This window comes from Gavialis gangeticus, unplaced genomic scaffold (genome assembly GCF_001723915.1).
Source record: "Gavialis gangeticus isolate Ggan-Ray unplaced genomic scaffold, GavGan_comp1, whole genome shotgun sequence".
Lineage (NCBI taxonomy): Eukaryota > Metazoa > Chordata > Crocodylia > Gavialidae > Gavialis > Gavialis gangeticus.
Genome location: NW_017729026.1, coordinates 21,719,157 through 21,730,794, shown reverse-complemented (window position 1 = coordinate 21,730,794; position 11,638 = coordinate 21,719,157).

Below are 11,638 nucleotides of genomic sequence, written 5' to 3'. Positions count from 1 at the left end.
CCAGTCCATGACAATGTGCAGTAGACTAATTCTACAGTGCATTAGATTGGCTTTTGCTGTGATGCACTAATGCACTGTAGAATTAGTCTACTGTGCATTAAGTGTCTTGTGTAGATGTGCCCACTGAGTGTTTTCATTAGTGGCTGAAGCACAAAAAGTAGGTGTGTTAATGAATTCTATAGAATATGTAGTTGGAAGGTATTGGTCATATGCAGGGAGACTAGAAAAACATACAGGAAAAAAAATGAAACCCTTTGCAATTGAACTAACAAAAATAGGAAGGAATTCAACAATATTTATGGACAAATAAAAATTACTGCTGGGAATAATAGCATGGAGTTGGCAGTAAGTATTGAAAATGGAACTATTCAGTCACATTCCTTATGTGTATTAGTCTTTGAAAATGTGAGATCATACAATTTATATCTAGATCTATTGTGAGATTTTTACTCGACCAAGTGTATAGTTGGGAGAAATGATAGAGAATATTTTGGGTATCAAGTGTCCTTCCTTAGGTCCTCAGTTGGTCCAATAAAAATATCACAGAAGATTTTGCTTGCCATACATCTCCTTTTCTGTCACAACACTCCAATGGTGAAAATACTGATCATAGCTTTTTGGTGAAAAAGAGATTGGGTTCACATGGGGGAAGAAAAAAGCAAAAGAGACTCTGTAAAAATTCAACATATTTTATTTCAGTATTTACAGAATAAAACTTGTCATGAATTCTGCTTTTAAATGATTGGTTTTAAGCATTTTATTTAAAAATAAGCCTCAATTGAAGGAAAATCCATTTGTGTTTAAACAAAGCATTTTTCTAATGCAAAACATCATTTCTCATTTTTTTAACCACCAGCAAATCAATACTTTACTTATTCACACATTTCTATTTATATCTGCCTACTGCTTTGTCCTTTTTTCTTCATTCTGCCTCTTACAGTAAACATGTGAGACTAGGTAAGATTTTAAAAAGTGCTTGACACTGGTTTCTATACTGAGACTGTTCCTAACCTTTGTTCAATGCAGCACTAAGTTTTCTTGAGCCTTACTAATGGTAATTACCAACATCACTATATTTACTGATGTCTAATAGTGACTTCCAAAGGACAAGAGTTAGGCCAAAATTGAATTCTTTTAAAAATCCCAACTATGTGCTTTAAGGCCAAGTCCTGTAAATAATGTTATTAGGTATAGAGATGACTGTGGGCTATTATCAATCAGGTTATACCTCTGCAGCATGCAGTACTTCAGGTACTAGGTACTTTATAGGATATGTGGTTTCTAATTCTGACATGGTTAAAGCAAAATTTCTGGGTGTAACTTTCAGGCAATTAGCTAAATAATGCAACTGCCAGAAAGTGACACCTAGAAATTTTGTTTTAACCATGTCAGTTAACATTAGCAGCAGATAACATTCATGGTATCTAATGCTGCTCTATTCCTCAGTTATTAAGACCTAATGTAAATAATTATTTAAAATGGCCAATTACACTTCTGTTTTCTAATGTTTAGTTAATAAATATTGATTATGTAAGCATTCATATTTATTGATATCTACATATCTAAAGTTAAAGATTTTTTTTCAAATTTTCATGAGACTTCAGATTGGAAGATGTTGCCTTCAGAAAGCTTTTGAAGGCACAAGGATGAACCTAAGATTCTGAGGTACTGAAAAGACATTCCACTTTTGGGGGGCTCTCTGAAAGCTCAGTATAAGTAAATTGACAATAAGAAAAAAACAGAACATCTGGCACACTTCCCCCAGCCCTGCCCCTCTCCCTTCCATCTCCCTCTCCCCCTTCCCCTTGATCTTCCATGTCAGGAGCACTGCTGCAGGCAGAGGTGGAGGCTGCCCAGAAGTGGTACCTACCTATCCACCCACCAGGCATGCTGTGCTACTCCATGCCACTCCTCTTCCCCTTTGGACTGTGCCCCACACCCCTACATTTCCAGAATGCTCATTTTAATTCACACCAGCTGTCCAGGCCTGGCATCCAAAACCCAGGGCTGTCCCAGCTAACTCAGGATGTATGGTCACCCTAAGTGTAAGTCTTGGGAAACATCTTCAGAGTTTCAAACCTGCCCCATTTGTTGTCTCCCTTAGTGCTGGTGATTGAGTGGGCAGAGGGAAATGCAACAGCCTGTGTGTGTATTGTCTATCAAAACAAGGGTTTTGGGACTACTTTCTTTCAACTTTGATTAGGTGCTTCTCTTTTGTTAGGTTGAGGGTGATGTGTGACAAAGCCAGCTGATTGGCTCTTTCCAGCTTCCTCTGTGTATTTATATTTACCTATTCCCATCCCCTTCCTAAATTTTTTTCCTGTTGTATTCCTTGCCTTCTTCACTTTAGCTGTACCAAGAAGACTGTATCTTTATTATCTGTAGGCATAACCAATCACTTGCTTGAGATCAGGAAGCATTTGGCTCAGGGCCTAGTGAGTTTTTTGCCTCTTCCTTCCAGTTATGGGGAGGCACAGCTGGATCAATATCAACAGGATTTTGAAAGTTTTAGAAAGGTGGAACTGTTAACACATTGCAATTTAGGGCTGGAGTCCAGCTGCTAGGTTGAGAAGAAGAGCCAACCAGGAGGAAAATCTGAAGCCTTTATGGATTGAAACCTCTCCTGCCCTCTCCCCTCCCACCACCCCTCTTCCCAACATGGGTGCGGATGCACTGACAGTACCAAACTATCCCACCTCTATAAGGAAAATGTCAGCGGTACAGTTTACTCTAAGTTGTTGAAGAGGAGTTGTATGAGCCCTTTGCCTGCACTGGAATCAGTTCAATTTACAGGTGACTGGTAGCAGGGGCCCAGGGCATACAGTGGAGAACACATGCCTCTCCTGAGACTGTCCCCTGACTCAGCACTGCTCAGGATGGGCAGTTTTTTGCTGTGCAGGCTGGTGGCATGTTGGTAGGGGCACTAAACTGCAGCACAAAAGTATAGGAGTGGATATGGGGCTTTTGGCCCATCCCTGGTCCTGCCCACAAATTGTGCCCTCCCCCTCCCCCCCGGTCCAGACTCAGGAGGCACTAGTCACTCCTGGTTCAATGAATGGCCTATTATGGGACCATGGGGTTGGACACATCGCTTTCCTCTCCAGCACTGGGAAGCAGTCAGAGGTGCTGAATACATGGGGGCCCAAGGGCCCTGGCCTCCCTCGGAAATAGGGCTGTCACCTGAAATGCATAAAACTTTTCACATGTCCATCATGTTAGGAACCTCCTGACAAAAGCTGGCACCTATGTAAGCAGCTTCAGTCCATGTAATTTCTATCATTTATTTGCCAGCATTCCCTGCATATAGTCCAAGAGTGTAGTTTTAGTGATCACAACCCTGAGACACCCAATGTCCTGGTTAAAGCCAAGTTTTAACTAACCAATGTTTGGAAAACACTTGGATTAACAAGGGTATACATTATAGACAAAATCTGTATTGCCCCTTGCGATGCCTCCAATTTAGCATTTGGCATGCTTGTAAGTTAGGCATCTGGGCCAGGAAATGTAATTCAAAGAAATAAGTTTATGAGTCTCAGCTCCCTATATCATTAATAAGAGGGTAGACATGCCTTTGAAGCGTTATTCTGAGAATATGAGTTCAGAGTGGGACCTACCCTGAGATGGCCAAAAAGCAAAGCTGAGCACAGGCCTGTATCTGAACTCTCGCCTCTCCCAAGTTTAAGCTACTGATTTGGGCTGCACGTAAGGTGCTTCTATCTATGTAGGATCCAGAGCCCAGAATCGTTTTTCTGAGGCTGAGTGCGGAACTGGATAGTGTCACACTGGCTGGACTGCCCACAGCATTCACCTGGGGATGTGGGAGATTGGAGTTCTAGGCCTTCTCAGCCTGACAGGCTCTAAATGGAGAACTCCCATTGGGCTATAGTCTAAGTCAAGCCACTGTGTATCCAAGAATGCAGGAGTTGTGGGGTAAGAAAGAGAGCAAGCATGAGGGAATTTGAGTCTGTAGCCTACTGGATCGAAGGTGAGAAGTTGGTGAAGATCTGGGTTCCAGCTTCTGCTCTCAAGGCTGTTTATTTATTTTTTTCTTAGATATTCAGGTAGAGACAAAGTAATCCAGAGAACAGGGACTGCCTTCAGCAGGGAGGGTGCTTCCAGTTGTTCTATAGGTTAGGGGACAGGGAGTTTTCCTGAGTGTGGGATTAAGTAAATTTTAATTCCCTTAGGCTAATGCGAGCCAGCAGTTCAAGGTCCCCCACTACCTTGGATTCTTTAACCACTATTACACTGTAACCACTCTAACCAAAAAACCCCAAGACATTGGGAGGGAAAAATCCCTCCTCCTCCTCTTCCAACCATGCTTTTGAGTGAAAATGGATCTTGTATTTTATATTGAGGTCAATGTTGCTGGTGCATGTTAAGAATGCTCAGAGTACGGCTTGCAGAATTAAGTTTCTTTAGGGGCTTCAGGAAGAATTTTTAGGCACATCTTTTCCTTGTTTTATTTTTCTTATAGTAAGTATGTACACATATAAAAGTGCCCCAGGATCCTTGCAGCCTAGACGGTAAGTGTCAAATGAGTTTAGGCAATTGAGGAGTTCTGTGGTGAAAAAATGTGGTCACTCTTGATCCCATTGTGATTTAGGTTCTGAATTTCCATTTAAGTTTCTGTTTAGGTGTCTAGTTTTTCAATTTGTATCTGGCCTCTGGTGACCAAATGTCTCCTCTATTTGTAATTTAAATGCTTCCTTTATTGTGACAAGCAAGAGAGGAGAATGATTAAGGGCCTTCAGGGGTTGATTTATAAAGCAATATTAAGGGATTCAATATGTATTTCATAGGTAAGCAAGAATTTTTGAGGGACATAATAACAATCAATACATATTTATGATTACAGGGAAGAATAGGAATGCTTTAGGGTAGCCCCATTCATAGTAAGCCCACACTTAAGTTTTAATATCCCTTGTGACACAAATGGGTTTATCCATATTCTTAAAGATTTGTGTGTGATTAATTACCTTGCTAAAGTGGACCCTTCATGAGGTAAAACTGACATGAAAAAAGATTAGGCTACTTGTTAGAAGAAACAGATCTGAATTAGGGAGATCTATTAATCTAGAGAAAAATATCCCCAGGAAAATAGTAGAAGCCTCAGTTTTTTATGTTAGGGAAAGCTAAATAGCATAAAGTATGGGTCAGCAATGTTTTTGAGCAGAGTACCAAAAATACCTGCAACTTCAGTTTGTAAGATGTCGATGTGCCAGAGGTGGATGGTGGAGGAGCTGCGAGGGTCCTAATCCTTATTGTAACAGTGCAGCCCTGGCCCCCTCACCAACATCCTCCTTGAGATGTGCATGCTAAGTAAAATGCCTTCACATGCCATACTCTGGCAGATATGTCAGGAGTTGTCTACCCTGGTGTAAAGTGTTCGGTAATATATTGCAGGAAATAATAACTTAATGTTAATAACAACTTAATGTTAAATAATAGTATATAGTAATAAATGCAATATACAATATCCAGCAGCAGGGTGGGGGCTACCCAGTTTATTGGACCAAATGCAGCATGTATGATTACTTGCCCTGGGGGCAGATTTCATATGTAAGCACTCTGTGCCAGGAGCTCCTGGGTCTAAGAGAACATGGATATTCTCTTGAGGCTAGGGTGATGGAACTGAAATGGCCACGGGAAGTAGAGAGGTTCATAGAGGAGACTTTCATGGACATTGTAGAGCAGTTCCACCACCAGTGTAACAATCCCTGTGTTTCTGAGGAGAATGAGAGCCTTGGGGTTGAAGAGCATCAAGCTGTGAAGGAGGGAAACTGTCCCTTAGATAGGACCCATTTTTCTGATGATTTCATGGTTTCCACTTGCACCAAAGATACTCTTCTATGGGAGAGGATTTCATAGGTTAGAAGGAAGCAGGTGGTTGTAGTCAGATATTCAATTATTACCACATAGATAGCTGGGTCTGGGATGTCTGAGAGGACCATATGTTGACTTGCCTGCCCAGTGCAAAGGTAGTGGACATTGTGAGATGTGCAGATAGACTGAGAGTGGGCTGTAGGAAGGAGTTGGTGGTCATGGTCCATGGGTTACCAATGACATATGACAGTATAGGAGAGAGGTCCTTGAAGCTAACTTTAGGATGCTAGGCATGAGGTTAAAGTCCAGGACATCCACAGTAACATTCTTTGAAATAACTTCTCATTCCATGTATAGAGCAGACAGTCTGTCTGATAAAGAGACAGGCAGAGCTCCAGAGTCTCAGTCTGTAGATGAAATGATGGTGCAGGGAGGAGGGATTTCAGTTTATCAGAAACTGGGGATCCCTTTGGGACAAGAGGAGTGTATACAGAAAAGAGACTCCGCCTGAAGCAGAACAGAACCATACTGCTAGCATTAAAAATTTAAAAAGTTGTAGAGCAGTTTTTAAATTAAAAATTGGGGGAAAGCTGATGGGTGCAGAAGAGCACATCGAATGGATTGATGCAACCCCAAAGGTTCTATAGTTTCTTGAAGAGGGTAGTAGGAAGTAAAGTAAAAAGTATTCCAGTATAATAAAAGGCTTAGTCTGTCCATCTGTGTGTCTTTCTGTGTGTCTGCCTGTCCATAATGCTTTTGGGCAACTGTGCATGCATTCCTGAGAGAGTGGGCAATGATTGGCTGTGCGGCCCAGGCTGTGCATGCCCAAGTTGCGATGGAAGTTTGTGGCGGCAGCAAACTCACTACGGCCACACTTCTGCCCCCCACCTCCCTGTCTGAGGGTGAAGGTAAGGGATAAAAGTGGTGGCGCCTCCCCACCATCTAGCCCTGATGCCCCCCAGAACAGCTGGTGGCAGGGGGAGGTGGTGGATGCGGGCCAGGTGGATGAAGAGTGGGGAGGGAGGGGAGGTAAACACTTTATCAGAGCAGGATGTGGAAATAAACAACTACTTTCTAAAATAACTCATCTTGGAATCCTCAAGAGAAAAAGCAATTCTACACCTAATCTTGAATAACACATAGGATCTAGTTCAAGAGTTATCTGCTGGTCGGCCACTCTACAAAAGCAACTATAACATAATCATATTCAGTGTTCTGGTGGGATGGAATAAGCCAAAAAAGTCTACCACACTGACATACAATTTTAGGAAAAAAATGTACACAAAATGAGGAAGTTAGGAAGAAGTTTAAAGGAGCAGTCAGAAAGATAAAACTCCTTTAGGCAGCTTGTATACTGTTTAAAAATACCATATTAGAGGCTCAGGAAAAGTGTATACTACAAATCAAAATGGGTATGAAGCAGTCCAATGAACCCCTGTATAGTTTAATAGCAGAGTTAAAGAGGCTATGCAAGGCAAAATGGCATCCTTCAAAAAAAAGAAAGAGAGGTGTGTCCAAATGAGGAACACAGGAAAGCTTACCTCCCAAATTTTGGGAGATCAAGTGTAAAAGTGAAATAAGGCAGGTCAGAAAAGAATTTGAGGAGTGTCTAGCAAACAATGCTTAAGTTAATCATAAAAACCTTTAAAAAAATACATCAGAAGCAAGAAGCCAGCTAGAGAAACCAGTGGGACCTTAAGATGATCAGAGAGTAAAAAGTGTATTCTGGCATGAAAACATCATAGGAGAGAAGCTAATGAATGTTTTACTTCAGTGTTTACTGCAAAAGACACTGGGGAAATTCATATGACTCCCTTCTAGTAAATTTAATAGACATTAGGACTGGAAGGGACCTTGCAAGATCATCGGGTCCAGTCCCCTGCCCAAGGGGCAGGTAGTCAGCTGGGGTCAGACCACCCGAGCAAGACAAGCATTCAAGCATTTCTTCTTTGGGAGCAGTATATTCCAGACTCTGGAGACTCAGGCGGTAAAGAAGTTTTTCCTTATGTCCAGTCTAAAATGGTCTTCCAGCAGTTTGTGACCATTAGACCTTGTCAGGTACTGAAATAGGTCAGGTCAAGAAAGTTAGACCACATTGAAGTGACAGCAGCAGAAGTTTTAGAACAAATTGATAAAATAAATACCAATAAATCACTAAGACTGGATGATATTTACCAAAGGGTTCTGAAGGAACTCAAAAGTGAAAGTGCAGATCTGTTGGCAATAGTATGTAACCTATTGTACCAAATGGTCTCTGTGCCACAGGAGTGGTGGATTGCCAACATAACAGACATCTTCAAAAAGGGATCCAGAGGCAATCTTGGGAGCTACAGACAGTAAGCCTCACTTCCATCCCTGGTGAGGTTGTAGAAATTGTAATAAAGAATAAAATCAGCAGTCACATAGACAAATATGATCTGCTAGGGAAGAGTCACCATAGTTTTTATAAATCCTGTCTCAACAATTTGCTGGAGATCCTTGAGAGTGTTAACAAGAACATGGACAAGGGGGATCCAGTTGTTATAATACATTTGGACTTGCAAAAAGAATTTGAGAAGGTCCCTCACCAAAGGCTTTTAAAAAATTGTGTTGCCACTGAACTGGAAGGAAGATTATTTTGTGGAATAAGAGCTGTATAGAAGAGGAGAAACAGAGGGTTCGGGTAAATGGTCACTTTTTCATGATGGAGGGAGGTCAAAAGTGGGGTCCCACAGGGATCTGTGTTGGGTCCTAACATGTCTAATATTTTCATCAATGACCTAGAAATGGAGGTACACTGTGAAATCTCCAAGTGACCCCAAATCATTCTAGTAGTCAAGTCCCAAGCTGATGGAGAGGAACTACAAAAAGATCTCACCAACCTGAGTGAGGGGGTAAAAAAGGGGGGGGGGGTGAGCTGTCTTGACAAATGCAAGGAAAGTACCTCGGGAAAAATAACCTCACCTATACATGCACAATGCAGTTCTTGTGACTCAGGAAAGAGACCTTGGAGTCAATGTATACAGTTGTCTTTAAAAAGTCAGTTTAATATGTAGAGGTGATCAAAAAAGCCAATAAAAGGTTGGGCATCCTTAAAAAGAATTGAAAACAAAACAGAGAAAATCATCATGTGATATATGAATCCATGGCGCACTCACATCTTGAATACTGTGTGTAATTTTGGTCCCCATATCTCAAAAATAATGCAGAAGAATTAGAAAAGGTACAGAGAATGGAAACCAAAATGATCAAGGGCATGGAGCAATTGCCAAACAAAGTAGAACAAAAAGTCTAGGACTCTTCATTTCGGAAGGGAGAAGGCTGAATAGGGATATCATGGAGGTTATAAACTCATGAAAGATGTGGTTCCAAAATAATAGAACTAGGAGGCAGCTACTGAATTTTGTAGGTGACAAGTTTAAAACTAACAAGAAAAAGTACTTTTTTACATGATAGTGTATGGATTTGATTGCCACAAGAGGTGGTGAAACAAATAGCATAGCCAGATTCCAGAAAGGACAATGAGTTTATGGATGATGGATCTATTAATGGCTATTAAACAGAAAGGTTGAAAATATTTCCTCTGGAATCTCAGAACCAGTAATGGTAGATTATAGGAAAGATGTTTGTGAAAGGGAAGAAGTGTCCAGGGAGTGACCTGGGGCCCCTACCTACCTCAGTGAAGACAGTGCACGGTGACGGCAAGACAGGACTGGCCCAGCATTTCCAGAGCAGCCTTGTCCTCTGGATTGGCAGAAAGTGGGTTGACAGAAGTACTTCCAGCCCCAGTGAGGGTCCTGAAGGGGAAGCTCATGGCATGCTGGAGAGGCAGGCAGTGGAACAACCCTGTGGCTGGGAGCAGCAGGCGGCAGGCAGAGAGTCAGCAGAGCCATTTGCCCCACATGGCATTTGGAGGAGCACCAATACCCCACAGCAGTCTGCAAGTCTGCAAGGGATGCCAGAATGGACGCTGGTGACACCAGTACAGAAGACTTCAGAGAAATAAGAGACAGGTCAGAGGTGGCAAGGAAGGCTGCAGAGAGGGTGAGGGGCCTGAGTTCTGGGGCTTCTCCCTCACAGGGCCCTGCCTCCCAGAGGGGGAGAAGGATTGGCTCAGAGATTACACCCCAGGACTTCAACCCCTCAGAGGGAGGGTTTGGTGTCTGGAAAGAGGGCAGTAGCCAGCTGGCAAGTGCCCAAGATGACAAGATAGAGGGGTAACGAAGAGCCTGTGGGCCAACTGGTCGTCCCTAGGCATCAAAGACTGATATAAAGGACTGAATTTATGATAAGCAAACCCTATTAGGGGTGAACAATTCAAAAGATGGCAGTGGCTGCTGCCATCCTTTTTGGTTATAGTTGTGTCTGGATGGAGTTAAGACATTCATCCTGAGCTAAGGGGACCATCTGTCCAGGGTGGGGAGGACCCTCAAAGGGGACTGAATATACTGGCCAAGTAGGAAGTTAAAAAAAGGAGGGACTGGGGCAGAAATTAGCCTTGTTACGTGTTGCTGCCAAGGATTGCTATTCTGACCCATACTAGCAGGGCAACACTGGTGTGCCACAGCACTGGTCATCTTGCAGAGTCTGGAAGTGGTTAGGGTGGGGTAAAGAGGAAGTCTGGTGCCCCATGGAGAAGCCAGGGTGTTGGGCCAGGAAGTTCACCTGCAGGGAAACTGGCTCCCAGTATTATAACAGCAAAGTCATGGCAGGAAAGAAGAAACACATACCAAGAGGCCCAGGTGATATATTCTAGGACCCACCCTGCCATTATCCGTAGGTTGAGGGTTAGTTAGAAAGGCCTCTAAGCTTTATAACACCTATAGGTGGCCCAATGTTGAGTAGGGGAGAGATCTCTCTAGTGATATCCAGTTCAATGCTCTCGTTCTATAGTATCCACTTCTGCCAACATTGGAAACAGTATACTGGGCTAGAAGGACTATTGGTCTAGTATGGCACTACTTATGTTCTTCTGTTCACATATATCCAGCTCCTTGTTATTAATAATTTAATTCTTATTGTTATATTTCTATATCATATATGATATATAGAATTTATAACAGTATCATCAATTTTAATATATTGAAATAATATGGATAGATTTCAAATATAACTTCTATATTATTTTGAATATAAAATTAAATGTTTAATATTGTTATAATTATATCATATATGATATTATATAGAACTATAATAAAAATTAAATTATTAATAACAAGGACCTGAATTAAATAAACAAATAGGTCATGTCTTTCTCTAATTTCTATCAATCTTTTTTCTTCGTGGTTCTTTATGTTAGTTACTATGTGAAAAAAAAAGATAGTCCCCTCTCACAAGATAGACGTTGTATACTAGAATTCAGCTGAGTTTGACATTTTTGTAAGTAGGGGTTTTTTTTCATTAGAACTGCTGATGCAACATTAGTATAAATGGCATGGATATCTATAATAATGCATGCTAAATGCATTTATATTATGCACTGCACACATAGCTAAATAGCTGTATAAACAGATCAAATAAAAGAGGTAATTTGAGGGGGGGAAAAGTTTGCCTTAATAGGCATAGAGTAGCCTGTAGCTGGGTCAAACTTTTTTATAATTTTATTATGCGGATCCAATGTTATATAGCATTTGCAAATGAGTTAATAATAGCACTTCTATGATTTATTTTGGATAAATTCATATATCTCTCAAAGGCACTCTCAGCAAAGCATCATTATTACTTTATTAAATACTACTTTTGCCTACTTGAGCTTAACAAACAAATCCAATGGTACGAAAGAATTTAATTTCAGAGCTGAATGATAATTTGTCAGGCACGGTTAATTCACATA